Here is a 14,416-nt window from a genome sequence, read left to right as displayed (position 1 = left end):
ATTCCCTTACCTAGAACCTCATTGGTTCGCCTGACCAATTTTTCTAAATAATAGGCCTTGAATAAAATTGGGTTAAATGAAGTCACTTTTATAAAATAAAAATTGGAAACGGTCCCATTGCCGAAATAATGGGTGGCGACTCAAAATGATTTATAAAGACCGATTTATCGGCATCGCATACCCAAAAAAGGTTTTATCACCTCTTTTTCCAAAACAAAACATAAAATAAAAAAGAGATTTTTCGAGTTTTTCGGGGTAAACACTAGGCGAGAATCAAGGCTGCCATGCATGATCTCTATCGTCTGGAATCGGTCAGCAATCATTGATTCTATGCCAGTCAGCCGAGTGTCGAACACATCCATGCGAGAAAGTAGTCGAGCAAGCACCTCATCATTGGACACAGTGGAAGTGCCCTGGAATGAAGGTCCAGCTCCGGAGGTACCTGCACCAAAATCAAAACCAGAGAAAGGAGGTGGCTGATCCTCCTCTGTGTCAGTGCCTCCTGCATCCTGAGTGGCTGGATGAGCAGAACTGTCTGCTGGAGCACCCACTAGACGATAAGAATCTCCGGCTTTCTCCACTATCTTCATATGAATCATCATATCGAGATCTAATCTAGTACCTTTGCCTCCACCAAGACTGTCATAAATTGGCCTAGCCGGATTCCACACCCTTAAGTAGGTGGCAATCCGAGTGACAAAACTACCAATCATGATGGTCCCCTTATTTGCTCGTGCCACTTGAATCCATTTTTGACCCAACCAGTAATCGACATTCAGCAAAAATCCGTGGTTAATGGTCCATAGAAAATATAGCTCATTTCTTCCTAAAACTCCATCACTTTCACTACGGCCAAAAATGGTATTTACCAAAAATTTGTGTATATACCTCAAAGCAGGACTTTTCAGTTTGGAGGCCTTAGAGGTCCTAGGGTTATAACTGCTTTTGTTGACGCGTGTTTTTTTTTAAGCCCCGCCTGATCCGATGAGGACACGAGGATAGGGATTGTCTTAATCTTATCTAGAAGTCTTTTTTAATCCAAGGATTTAAATGACAAAAAAAAATATAATAATATAATAAACCAAAAAAAAAAAAAACTTTTCACAATTTTAGAACCCTAAAAACACTTTCTCTGCGGTCATATTTTTCTTCAAACACTCTTGTGAGTTGATTTGAAGAAAAATTGTCATTAAACATCAATTTTAGGTAGATCAAATCATAAAAAGAGAGAAAATAATAAAAAATAAAAAAAATAAAAAAGAGCAATTAAATCCTTGGAAATAAGCTTCTGGAGATCTTAATTATCATTTGTTAAGATATTGATCCATTCACAATTCTCAAATCTGAGGATTAGGTAATTTCTTTGACATTTTTGTATTTTTACATATTTTTGTGTTTTTTACATATTTTGTGGTTTTATTAATTTAATCTTCTTTAAATTGTGTTCTGTTCATATTTGATTGTGTTATATGCCCTTAAATCACATTTAAATGAGAAATGATGTAAACAAATAACTTAAAATTGAAATCTGGGTTGAAATTGAGTGACGCATTACTGTTCTTGGAAGAACAGTTGCGTCACGCAGCTGTCCAGCACGCAGCTGTTCATCGATGAACAGTACTGTTCATCCAATAATTTTTTCAGAAAATTAAAAAAAAAATAAATTTTGTATAAAAATAAAATCTAACTTCTTCAATAAATCTGAGAATGCCCAAATATGAATAAATTACAGTTGAATTATGTGTTTATTTATTTTATGTGTTTATTTATTTGAACTTTACAATTTATGTTTAAATAAAAAATGAAATTAAATCTGTAGATTCATTAATAATTTGCATATTCAGAAAATAAAAATAATTATAATGCTTAGAGTTAAGTTTGCAAATTTATTTATGTTTAAGATTAATTTACATGTTTATTAATAATAATTTGCATGTTTAGAGTTAAATAATAATTATGCGTGATTTTGATTTTTAATTTTTGTATTTAATTTTGAATCGATTTATATAATTTTTGGATTCGGTTTGTCGCCCGCCTTGAACCATAAGGCAAGAGCGGGTCTTTTATTTATTTGATTTATTCTTCAGTTTGTCGCCCGCCTTGAACCATAAGGCAAGAGCGGGTCATTTATTTATTTTATTTTTATATTCTTGACTCGGTTTGTCGCCCGCCTTGAACCATAAGGCAAGAGCGGGTCTTTTTTATTTATTTGGTTTAATTGCTTTAATTTGAATAATTGTTATGTGATAACTAGATTTGTTTGGGACGATTAAATAATTTTCCAAATAGGAACTCGGTCCGATTTATTTGGATTGGGTTTAAGTAAATAAATAATTTGGCTTTTCTAACTAAAATAAATTAGAAATCGTAGGTTAATAGAGGCCGGTTTTTCCGGGCGTCGGCTACCAACGGGCCGGCGTACCCAATTCCCTTACCCAGAATCGCATTGGTGCGCCTAACCAATCTTTTAAAATAATTTGGGCCTTAAAACAAAATTGGGTTTAAAATGGAGTCATTTTTATAAATACGGTCCCATTGCCTAAATAATGGGTGGCGAATATAAGACCGATTTATCGGCCTCGTATCCAAAATAAAAACATTTTATCAAAAAACCACAAAAATGATGTTTTCGGGTCCTCCGGGGGGATTTCGGCGAAAACAGATTGGCGACTCTGCTGGGGATACATAACCACTAGTCCCCGATTATTTTTAATTAGATGGTTGTGATTAGGAATTAACTCTAAAAACCTATGTTTTCTAAAAAATTAGGAAATAAAATTGGTTAGAAAGCCGTTGGAAAATTATTTAATCGTCCATATATGTTTAATTGCTTTCCTTTTCTTTTATAGGATTTTTGCATTCATTCGCATTTCTCTCTTCTCACCTCATTCTACCCATGCTACCCTTCGGTACTGGTGTTAAGTTTGACTGTGGATCTAGCCTAAACCATGCGATTTAGGTGCATCCATCCGAGAATTAACATTACTACCAACTGCAAGCCTAGTACCTTAAAGGTGCGTCAAAAGGAGTAGGCCCAACAAAGCCCGAATCCTGTTTGCGGAACCCAGACTTTGTTAAGCCCAATAAGACTGAAGCCCATGCATGTAGTTAAAAAACCTTAGATACTTCCCCTAAGGTTCACCTGATTCTGTTTGCTGTTGTTATGCCGCATTCATTTCTGAGAGCTTATATCGTCAATCTCAAAACCCCCTGTTGGTTGTCGAGATTAGACCAATTCCTAGGAAACAGATGTCGGAATTTATACCAATGGAATCCGTGTGTGGGAGAAATAAGGTTGGAAGGCACGCATTTCCCAACTCCCGTTCCCTATGTGTTATAAATTGTACATATGTTGTGACATTCATGCACCATGTAACATTTTTCTTTTCAGCCATGCATAATAAGAGCTAATGTTCGGTATGGACATTTGACCTTGATCTTGAGACTGGACCTCAAATTCATTTTGAATAATATAATGTGATCACTTATAAGTGAATCAATACCCAAAAGAAAAGGGAGTTATAAGGGGGTTGCGATCCCTTTGTATTGTTACATTTCTTGCATTATCTGAAAATAAGTGAGAGATTCTAAAATTTTGTAAACAAAATAGAATGACATCCTGCTTGGGACCTTATGTTCCAAGGCAAAAAGTAAGGACGCAAAAACAAAAAAATATAATAAAAAAGTGTTCCGCTTGGAAATTCTTTCACTCCAAGGCAAAAATTAGGAACTTGAGAGAAAATAGCCGACTTAAAATCCAAAAGGGACAGTCGACGACAGATAATTCCAGAAATGTGTAAGTATAGAATAAGTTATTGCCATATTATTCATACCGAATTTTGGGTCCAGTCGTTGAAATCAAGATCTTATTTCCATACTGATCATTAGCACATTAGAACTGCATTCCTCATTCTACGTGCTCACATTTTCTCATGCATACATACAAAACCCCCCTTTTAACTCAGGTCTTTTTTCAGTCAGAATTGATCCACCTCGAGAAATTGCTTCGAGAGTTTGGCACCGACGCCCTGGTCAACGTTTGGTCAGAGTATCCCCAATCCCCGAGCCTACTCCAGTCGGTTCTATGAATTATTCAAGTTCAGATCTAGCGAAAATGGGTGACAACACTCCGAATGAGATTGGGTTTTCTGAAGCTCAGATAAGAACTATTGCACAGATTGTAGCCGCTGCTCTTGCCCAAGATAGGGCCCAAAATCAAACTCCTCCCGCTTCAAGCAGTCAACCAGCGGTTGAAGAAAGACAAGTTCCAGAACCTGTGTCAGACAATCAGGCTACTGTAGGAAACACTGTCCCTATTGAAAATGATGTAATCAAGCAACTTGCAGAATTAAAAGACAAAATTGAAAAAATGTCTGTAATAAAAGAAAAGGATCCGGTCACCAATTTTCACATAACTGAGTATGTTTTGCACCCAACCAGCTCCACTTCATTTAAAACATTAAAACATACCATATTTGAAGGAGACAACGATCCCCGTTCTCATCTATCGAAATTCCTCCGAGTTTCTCAGATGAACCGGTACAATGAGGAAGACGTTTTGTGAGCATTCCCGCAACATTACATAAAGATTATTGGAGGTGGTACGATGGTCTGGATGAGGAGATTCAGAAGAATTGAATCAAACTACAGACTGCTTTTCTTAAGCATTTCAAGACTGATGAGAGTGATGAATTTGGTTTGCGTGATTTGGAGAGCCTAAGACAAGGGAAAGATGAAAGCTTTTCTGATTATTATAGGAGTTGGAGAACCAAGCTATATAGGGTCCAAACAAGGCCGGAGGACTAAGAGCTAATCAGAATCTTCAGTAGGAGCTTGTTACCCTTCTTTAAAGAGAGAATGCTGACCCAACCCCTTAATGATTTTGCTCTAGTTTAAAGGGCAGGATTGAACATAGAGGAATTATATAAGGAAGAAAAGAAGAAGAACAGAGGGTTTGGCAACTATCGAACCTCCTATAATGACAGAAATGTCAGAAGCAACAACCAGAATCAGTCAGGGGACAGCAACACGGTGGGGGCCGTTAGTGAGAGGACGAGAAGAGAATTCACTGATTTGGGCAAGCCCTTAAGCACAGTCATGAGATCCTGCATCAGGAATGGCGTATTGTCTAAGCTACCAATTAATCCGTCTAAACCTATTCGGGGTAGGTTTATGGATCAAAACTGTGAATACCATCAGTGCAAAGGCCATTCTACTAATAATTGCTTCCAGCTCAGGGTCGCTATACAAGATTTGATAGATAGTGGGAAGATCACTAAGCCTAATGAGCGTAATAAGCCGAGCACATGGAATAATCCTCTACCGCAGTATCAATATAACTATCCACCTCATGAGTCTTTAACAGGTGGATCAATTAATGCAGTTGGAAGCAATTTGCCTGAGGAGCTGATACTGGCAGAGGCGGGGTTGGAAGAGAGGATGTGTGCTAAGCGTTCGGGATGACTGAAATGGAAGATGTAGAGGAAGCTGAGAGGAAGATGCTGAAGATGTCAACGCACAAAGGTGAAAGAAAAAGCTGCTCCAGAGACCGAGGATGCTCCCGGTACCCACAAAGTAGCTATATTGAACAAGCTCTTAACCTTATTTTGTTTGTTTTTCTGAGTGTTGCTTTGGGAACAATTTGGATGAATTTCATTTACCATTTTAATCAATGAAAGTGCATTTTGATTACTTATTTTCTTGTTTCTCCTGATTGTTATGTTCATGGCATTGATTATACCACACGCATAATTGGCATAAATGCATTGCATCATTTTTCATTTAACCCAAGCACCATCGAAGATCTCAAAATAATTGAAATCGGATCAGACTTTAAACTTGAGTTTAGAAACGATCTCCAAGAATGTCGTAAGCGGAATTCAGAAGTCTTCGTCTATAGTTATGCTGATATACCGGGGGTCAATAAGCCAATTACAGAGCATGTCATCCCTACTAATCCAAATATGCAGCCAATGAAGCGGAAAAGAAGACCGGTCAGACAAAAGTGGCAAGACAAGATCAAGATTAAAAGTTCAGAAGTAGCCAGATGCAAGTTTCTTGAAGGTGGTGCATTACCCTGAGTGGTTAGTAAACATAGTCCCTATGCTCAAGAAAGATGGGAGACTAACAGCCTGTGTCTACTACAACCTCGCCCAAAGACGGCTTCCCTCTTCCATATATAGATGTTCTGATCAACAGTGCTACAAGAATGGGATGTTATTCCTTTACAGACAAAAAAAAAAGAACAAAAAAAAAAAAACAAAAGTGAGTTTTTCAAAAAAAAAGGGGGGGCCAAAGGCGAGTCTTCCATTTTATTCACTGACTGCCAAATAGGGGGCTAGATTTATTAAGCAGAACATTTTCTGTCACTATGGTGCTCCTCACCACACAGTTACAGACAATGGTCTTCACATCCAAGCAGACGTCATCCTGGAGGGAAATTCAGACCCAACTGGCATGGACGGTTCAGAATTCAGAAACTGTTGGATGAGGGTGCTGCTGAATCGGCCATTACAGAAGCAAAGCCTTTTAATCGGATCGTTAATCAAGACCAGATGAAAAAGTTCTATATCTGAGATGATGATTTCGAAAAAAAAAAAAAAAAGAGGTGGCTAGGTTGAAAACCCGGAAGGGCGACCTAGGCAAGAAATGCACTCGCTAGGTTGAAAACCCATAATGGGCGGCTTAGGCAAAAGTTAGAGTAAAAAAAAAAAAAAGAAAAAATATAAAAATATAAAAAAAAGAAAGAAATTTTGAGATTAACGCATGGTGCTTAGTTTAAATGCGAAATCTATGCCATGCATTCGTGAGATACTTGCGACCGGTTGCTCAACGCCATCAACCTGACTAAAAGGAGAATAGGCGAATGAGTAGTTAGAATGAACAACCATTGTATTAAAGTAGTTTCCCTCTACTTCTGTACGATGTTGAAAGAAGTAAGAGCAACAAAAAGCTTGTTTTTCAGATTTAGAGCAACAAAGAGCTTGTTTTTCAGATTTCTCTTCCCTTTTTGTTTCTGGGGCATGATCGTTGATTACGAGACCTTCCTCTCTGCCTATATGGTCAGCATTTGCTCATTTGTTCCGAAGATGTTTGGCTGTTGGTCCTGCCTAAGTGATTGGATTCTTTTAGACGGCGATCAGGAGGTCAAATGCTATTTTCTCGGTGATTTCCTTAGAAGGATCAATAAAAAAAAAAAAAACCCTAACACTTAAATAGGTTCATGCATACATGAGAGAATTGCATATTTTGTTTTGAATATGGCAGGTGATAACCCACTTAAATAACCCACTTTGATGTGCTTTCATTTTTTATCCAAGGGCAGGAGACCCAAATGCTAATCCAGCAAATAATTTCGAAAGAAAAGACTTGTTGTTGCCTTTTGTTGTCTTTAAGTGCAGGAAACAGGAACCAATAAAGAGAGAACTGCCGGAACTATTCAAAAAAAAAAAAAAATCAATTTGGGGTTGGTGTGCGGCTCGCCACACAAGGGGCAAAATCACCAAATCTATCAAATTACCCTCTAGCAAGTAAGTTTTCTTTCAACACCGCATCAGGAAAGGTATACCTGAAAATTTGCTAAAATTTCAAAAATTTTGCAATGAATGAAATCATTGAACCATAAGGCAAGAGCGAGTCTTTTTTATTTATTTGGTTTAATTGCTTTAATTTGAATAATTGTTATGTGATAACTAGATTTGTTTGGGACGATTAAATAATTTTCCAAATAGGAACTCGGTCCGATTTATTTGGGTTAGGTTTAAGTAAATAAATAATTTGGCTTTTCTAACTAAAATAAATTAGAAATCGTAGGTTAATGAGGTCGATTTTTCTGGGCGTCGGCTTTCAACGGGCCGGCGTACCCAATTCCCTTACCCAGAATCGCATTGGTGTGCCTGACCAGTCTTTTAAAATAATTTGGGCCTTAAAACAAAATTGGGTTTAAAATGGAGTCATGTTTATAAATATGGTCCCATTGCCTAAATAATGGGTGGCGACTCAAAATTGTTTATAAGACCAATTTATCGGCCTCGCATCCAAAATAAAAACATTTTATCAAAAAACCACAAAAATGATGTTTTCGGGTCCTCCGGGGGGATTTCGGCGAAAACAGCTTTCTCTCGTCAATTCATGCCACCTATCTGAATCAAAAGAATCTGTAGGGAGTTGTGTAACTGCAATCTCAGTGGGAAAGCAAAAAATGTGACTAAGTTCATCTATTAATAGTTCAAAATCTTTCCCAAGCAATCGAAATTGAATAAAATTCCGAACACATCCAACTGGTAATCTAATAATTGAGGCATATGAACTTAAAAATTCCAATGTCAAGGGAGCATACACAGGATCTTTCATGGCAATAAAATTTTCCCACCCCACTTACCGAAGTGGCTCTATTACAGTATCCCTAAGGTATCCTCATCTATAAATTTATTTGGCAAAATAGGGCGTGATGAGAGTTTGTGATACCTGTCTAGTTGCTCAAGAGAGCTCGTCTCGAATGGAGGCAATGGTGGACTGTCAGAGGGTGGAGATGCAGTGGAGGATCGAGAAGAGCGGCGTCCAGCTGCTACAAATGAAGCAGGTCTGCTACATTTGTACCTGGGAGGCATGATTATGAAAAATATTGAAGAAAATCAGAGAGAAATGAGAGAAAATGAAGGAAAATGAGAGAAAATGAGAGAAAATGAGAGGGAAGGGCTGCTGGCGGCTAGGGTGTGCAACTGGAAATGAAACAGAGCTAGGGCATGCTTTTTAAATAGAATAGCGCGCATGGCCGTGCGGTTCAGCACGGTCTAAATCGTGCTCTCCCCTGGAAGTCTATTTGATAGCGCGCACGAGCGTGCGGATGACACGGGCTGGGGCGTGCGGATGACACGGACTGGGGCGTGCAAGCCTCTAGAAGTCTAAGTGCATGCGGGCACGGGCGTGCGCGCGTCCCTCCTGCAGGTTAAAACCTGACTTACTTGGCACGGGCATACGGCGCAACACGGCTGAGGGTGTGCAAGCCTCTGGAAGTCCAGGTGACAGCAGGCACGGCCGTGTTGGATGGCACGGTCCAGGGCGTGCTACCCTCTGTTTCTCTTTTTTTTTTATATGGTCGTGCTTAATTGACATACCTAGGGCATGCTGCCTTTTGAATTCTTTGTTATTCCTGTAATTTGGATAAAACACACAACAAACACATAAAACAAAATAATAAAAATGGGTTGTCTCCCATAAGCACTTTTGTTTAATGTCATTAAGTTCGACGTATTGAACCTGATTCAAGCTAATCAAGACTGATAGCAGTTTTAACGGGATCGAAATTTCCACCTTGGTAAACCTTTAAACGGTGAGCATTAACCTTGAAACGTCGGTCACCATCCATTATCTCAACTACTCCATGCGGGAAAATTTCCTTAATTGTGAATGGGCTAGACCCTCTTGAGCGCAGTTTTCTAAGAAAAAGGCGGAGTCTAGAGTTGTAGAGTAGTACCTATTGGCCTACCCTTAGATTCCACAGAATGATACGCTTATCATGCCACTATTTTGTGCGATCTTTATAGATTTTGGCATTTTCATAAGCATGGAGCCTCATTTCATCCATCATGTTTAATTGAAGCAACCTCTTTTGACAAGCTTCCTTAGTATCAAAGTTAAGGAATTGGATTGCCCAATATGCCTTATGCTCTAACTCGACAGGGAGGTGACAAGCCTTACCGTATACCATTCGATATGGGGACATGCCAATTGGTGTTTTGAATGCAGTTCTGTAGGCCCAAAGAGCATCATCGAGCTTCTTGGACCAGTCCCTCCTTGATTGGCCAACTGTTGTCTCTAAAATCTTTTTAATTTCCCGGTTCATGACTTCTACTTGCCCACTCGTTTGAGGGTGATATGGGGTACCTACACGGTGAGTAACACCATATCTGGAAAGTAGAGAGTCAAGGTACTTATTGCAGAAGTGCTTACCTCCATCTGTGATTATCGCTCTCGGAGTACCATGTCGTGTGAAGATATATTTCTTGATGAAGCTCATCACACTTTTGGCATCATTATTGGGAAGGGCAACAGCTTCTGCCCATTTTGACACATAGTCCACCGCCACTAGGATGTATTAGTTTGAGTATGATGATGGAAAAGGTCCCATGAAGTCCAGACCCCAAACATCGAAGATTTCGACTTCAAGAATGCTATTCAAGGGCATCTCATGTCTCTTCGAAATGTTATCTAACCTTTGACAACGACCACAAAGCCGAACATAGTTAAAAACATCTTTAAATAGATTAGGCCAATACAAACCACTTTTCAATATACGCATTGCTGTCTTGTTTGCTCCAAAATGCCCTCCACATTCCATTGAATGGCAAAATTTAAGGACACTTTCCATTTCACTTTCCGGTATACACTGTCGGAATAGTTGATCACTACAATATTTGAACAAAAAGGGCTCCTCCCAATAGTAGTATTTGATATCATGAAAGAACTTTTTCTTTTGTTGATAAGAAAAGTTGGGAGGAGGGATTTTGCAAACAAGATAGTTAACTATGTCAGCATACCAGGGGGCTTGAGTATTTGTCATCATCAAAAGTTTCTCATGGGGAAAGCTTTCATTGATTTGTAGCTTGGTTGTATCCTCTTCCCCCAACTCTAGCCTGGAAAGGTGGTCAGCTACAAGATTCTCGGTTCCCTTTTTGTCGCGAATTTCTAGATCAAATTCCTGCAATAAGAGAACCCAACGAATTAGTCTCGGTTTTTCATCTTTCTTTTCTAGCAAATATTTGATAGCTGAGTGGTCTGTGTAGACTATTGTTTTGGCTCCAATTAAATAGGCCCTAAATTTGTCAAAAGCAAAAACAATAGCTAACAATTCTTTTTCAGTAGTTGCATAATTCAATTGTGCATCATTCAATGTACGAGTAGCATAATAGATAACATGCAACTTCTTATCCTTTCTTTGCCCAAGAACGGCTCTAACAGCATGATCACTAGCATCACACATAAGTTCAAAAGGAAGAGTCCAGTCTGATGTAGTGATGATAGGTGCTGAGATCAACTCCTTCTTTAACTTGTTAAAAGCATCTAAACACTCTTTGTCAAAATGAAAAGGAACATCTTTAACTAATAAATTACAAAGAGGTTTTGTAATTTTCGAGAAGTCTTTGATAAACCTTCTGTAGAATCCTGCATGACCAAGAAAACTCCTTATCCCTTTCACTAAGTTAGGAGGAGGTAGTTTTTCAATTACCTAGATTTTGGCTTTGTCTACTTCAATTCCCTTTTGAGAGATCTTATGCCCTAAGACAATACCTTCACTAACCATAAAGTGACATTTTTCCCAATTCAACACAAGGTTAGTATCTTCACATCGTTGCATTACTAAGGATAAATTATGAAGACATGCATCGAAAGAAGAACCAAATACAGAGAAGTCATCCATAAATATCTCAATAGATTTCTCAACCTTATTAGAAAATATGGACATCATGCATCTTTGGAAGGTTACAGGGGCATTGCATAGTCCAAAAGGCATTCTCCTATAGGCAAAAGTGCCATAAGGACAAGTGAAAGTAGTTTTCTCTTGATCCTCAGGGGCAATAGGTATTTGAAAGTATCCTGAATAGCCATCTAAGAAACAATAAAAGGGATAACCTGCAAGTCTTTCAAGCATTTGATCAATGAAGGGTAAGGAAAAGTGGTCCTTACGTGTTGCTTTGTTCAATTTTCTATAGTCTCTGCACACACGCCAACCTGTGACTGTTCTAGTGGGAATTAATTCATTGTTTTCATTAAAGATAACAGTCATACCTCCCTTCTTTGGCACAACTTGGACAGGACTCACCCAACTACTATCTGAAATTGGATAGATGATTCCGGCGTCCAGAAGTTTTATGATTTCAGCCTTGACTACCTCCTTCATGTTTGGATTCAATCGTCTTTTATGCTTGATTGAGGGTTTGTAGTTTTCTTCCATCAGGATCTTATGCATGCATACACTCGGGCTTATCCCTTGTAGATCAGAAATTGACCATCCTATTGTCTCTTTTATGATTTCGAAGAACCTGCAACAACCCTTTCTCTTGATCAAGCGTTAAGTGAGAGGAAATAATAACAAGAAAAGAGTTGTCCTCACCTAGAAATGCGTACTTCAAATGAGGAGGAAGCTGCTTCAATTCTTGTTTGGGTGGTGTATCTTCTTTTTCTTTTTCTTCTATATTATTATTTTCTACGCTATATAAAGTGTTTTTTACACATGTATCAATTACATCTATTCTAAAACAATCATCGCAGTCCATAGGAAGTTTACAAGATTTTAACACATCAAAAACAACTTCTTCTTGACCTACTCTCAATGTCAGTTTCCCATCATGTACATCAATTAGAGCTCTTGCAGTTGCAAGAAAAGGTCTTCCAAGGATCAATGATCCTTCTCTTCCTTCATCAATGTCAAGGATGACAAAATCAATGGGAAAGATAAATTTTCCAACCTTGACTAGTACGTCTTCTACAATTCCCTTGGGGTATTTGATCGATCGATCGGCCAATTGTAGAGACATCCTTGTTGGCTTGAGCTCTCCCATACCTAGCATTTTAAAAACTTCATAAGACATAAGATTTATGCTAGCTCCTAAGTTAGCTAAAGCCTTTTCAAAACTTAAATTGACAATATTGCAAGGAATAGAAAAACTCCCTGGATCCTTAAGTTTTGGTGGCAATTTATTTTGAATGATTGCACTGCATTCCTCAGTCAGTTTCACCATTCCTTGATCATCAATCTTTCTTTTCTTGCTCAAGATCTCTTTTAAAAATTTTGCATAACTGGGCATTTGAGCAAGAGCTTTAGCAAAAGGAATGTTTATTTGAAGCTTTTTGAAGATGTCAAGGAATTTCATGAAGCTTTGGTCATCCTGCGTCTTTTTCAACCTTTGCGAAAATGGAACAGGTGGAAAATAAGGTTTTACCTCTTCCTTTTCCACTAGATCGATGATAGGTGCCTTTTTCTCTTCTTCTTTCTCTTTCTCCTTTCTGGGTTTGTCCTCCAACTCTCTACCTGCTCTTTAGGATTTTTCTCAGTGTTACTAGGTAACGTACCTTGAGGTCTAGCTGCCATCATGTTTGCAAACTGTCCCATTTGGATCTCCAAATTTCTTATCACAGCTTGTTGGATTTTGTTGTGTTCTCTTGTTTCATTCATGAAATCCATGTGCGATTTTGAAAGGGCAGTAAGGAGATCATCATGAGACTTTTTCTCCGGGGGAAATAAACCTGGTGGTGCATTTAAAGTGTTGTTAGAATTACCATATGAAAGATTTGGATGATTTCTCAACCTGTTGTCGTAAGGGTTCGAGTATGGGTAATTCCTCCTTCCTTGGTTCATCACATAGTTTACTTGCTCCAAAGTTTGTGGATTTGCAGAATCCAATATGCATTCTCCAACTCCATGTGGTTCATTGCACCTGTCACAAGTTTGGATGATGGAGTTCACAGATTTAGTGGTTAGTAAGTCTAACTTTCTTACCATGTTGTCTACCTTTGCATTTAGCGCTGTGATGGCATCGATTTCATAGATTCCTGCAGTTTTCCTCCTTTCTGAACTGCTTTGATAATGGCTATTGCTTGCCATTTCTTCTATTAAATCATATGCCTCATCGATTTCCTTTCTTTCGAAAGATCCTCCTGCAGCTGCATCCAAAGTAATCTTAATATTAGGTGACAATGAATTATAAAAAGTTTGGACTTGTAACCATTTGGGCAAACTATGGTGAGGACATTTTCTCAACAAATATTTAAATCTTTCCCAAGCTTCATACAAGCTTTCTTGATCATGATGAACAAAAGTCATGATCTCATTTCTTAATTTAGTTGTTTTAGAAGATGGAAAGAATTTAGCCAAAAATTTCTAGGCTAACTCTTCCCAATTTGTAAAACTTCCAGCAGGACAAGATTGTAACCATGATCGTGCTTTGTCCCTTAGAGTAAAAGGAAAGAGTCTTAATCTATTGACATCTTCAGAAACACCATTTTGTTTGAAAGTGTCACAAATTTCCAGGAAATTAGTGATGTGAGCATTAGGATCTTCACTAGGGAGTCCTCCATATTGAATAGAAGTGGAAAGCAATTGAATAATTGCTGGTTTGATTTCAAAGTTATTAGCTTCTACTCTTGGTCTAGTAATGCTAGAGGTGGCTCCATTAAGAGAAGGCGTGGTGTACTCTCGCAAGGTGCAGACATTTTGTTGTTGTCTGATCTGGGGATTTGCAGCAAGAGGTATGTTCGGAAGTTGAGGATTAATGCTGTCCATGTTTGATTGTTGTTCGGATCTGTTTTCTTGTGCTCTCCCTGTTGTGTTGTTTCTTATGCAGGTTTTCTCAATTTCTGGATCAAAGATCAGGGGTTCTGTTCTTCCTGATCGTCTTTGCATAAAACCTGAGATGTT

General features: G+C 38.4%; 1 non-coding gene across 1 annotated transcript; it reads left to right on the top strand.

Annotated features, from left to right (window-relative positions):
• Nucleotides 1-13,733: 13,733 nt before the first annotated feature.
• Nucleotides 13,734-13,840, top strand: LOC149497613 (small nucleolar RNA R71). Its single transcript, XR_016320299.1, has one exon. It is a non-coding gene; the product is annotated as a small nucleolar RNA R71 (small nucleolar RNA).
• Nucleotides 13,841-14,416: the final 576 nt, after the last annotated feature.

Source organism: Jatropha curcas, chromosome 3 (genome assembly GCF_041381405.1).
Source record: "Jatropha curcas cultivar XTBG-Jc1 chromosome 3, XTBG_Jcur_1.0, whole genome shotgun sequence".
Classification (NCBI taxonomy): domain Eukaryota; kingdom Viridiplantae; phylum Streptophyta; class Magnoliopsida; order Malpighiales; family Euphorbiaceae; genus Jatropha; species Jatropha curcas.
This window is presented reverse-complemented; position numbering and strand designations above follow the sequence as displayed.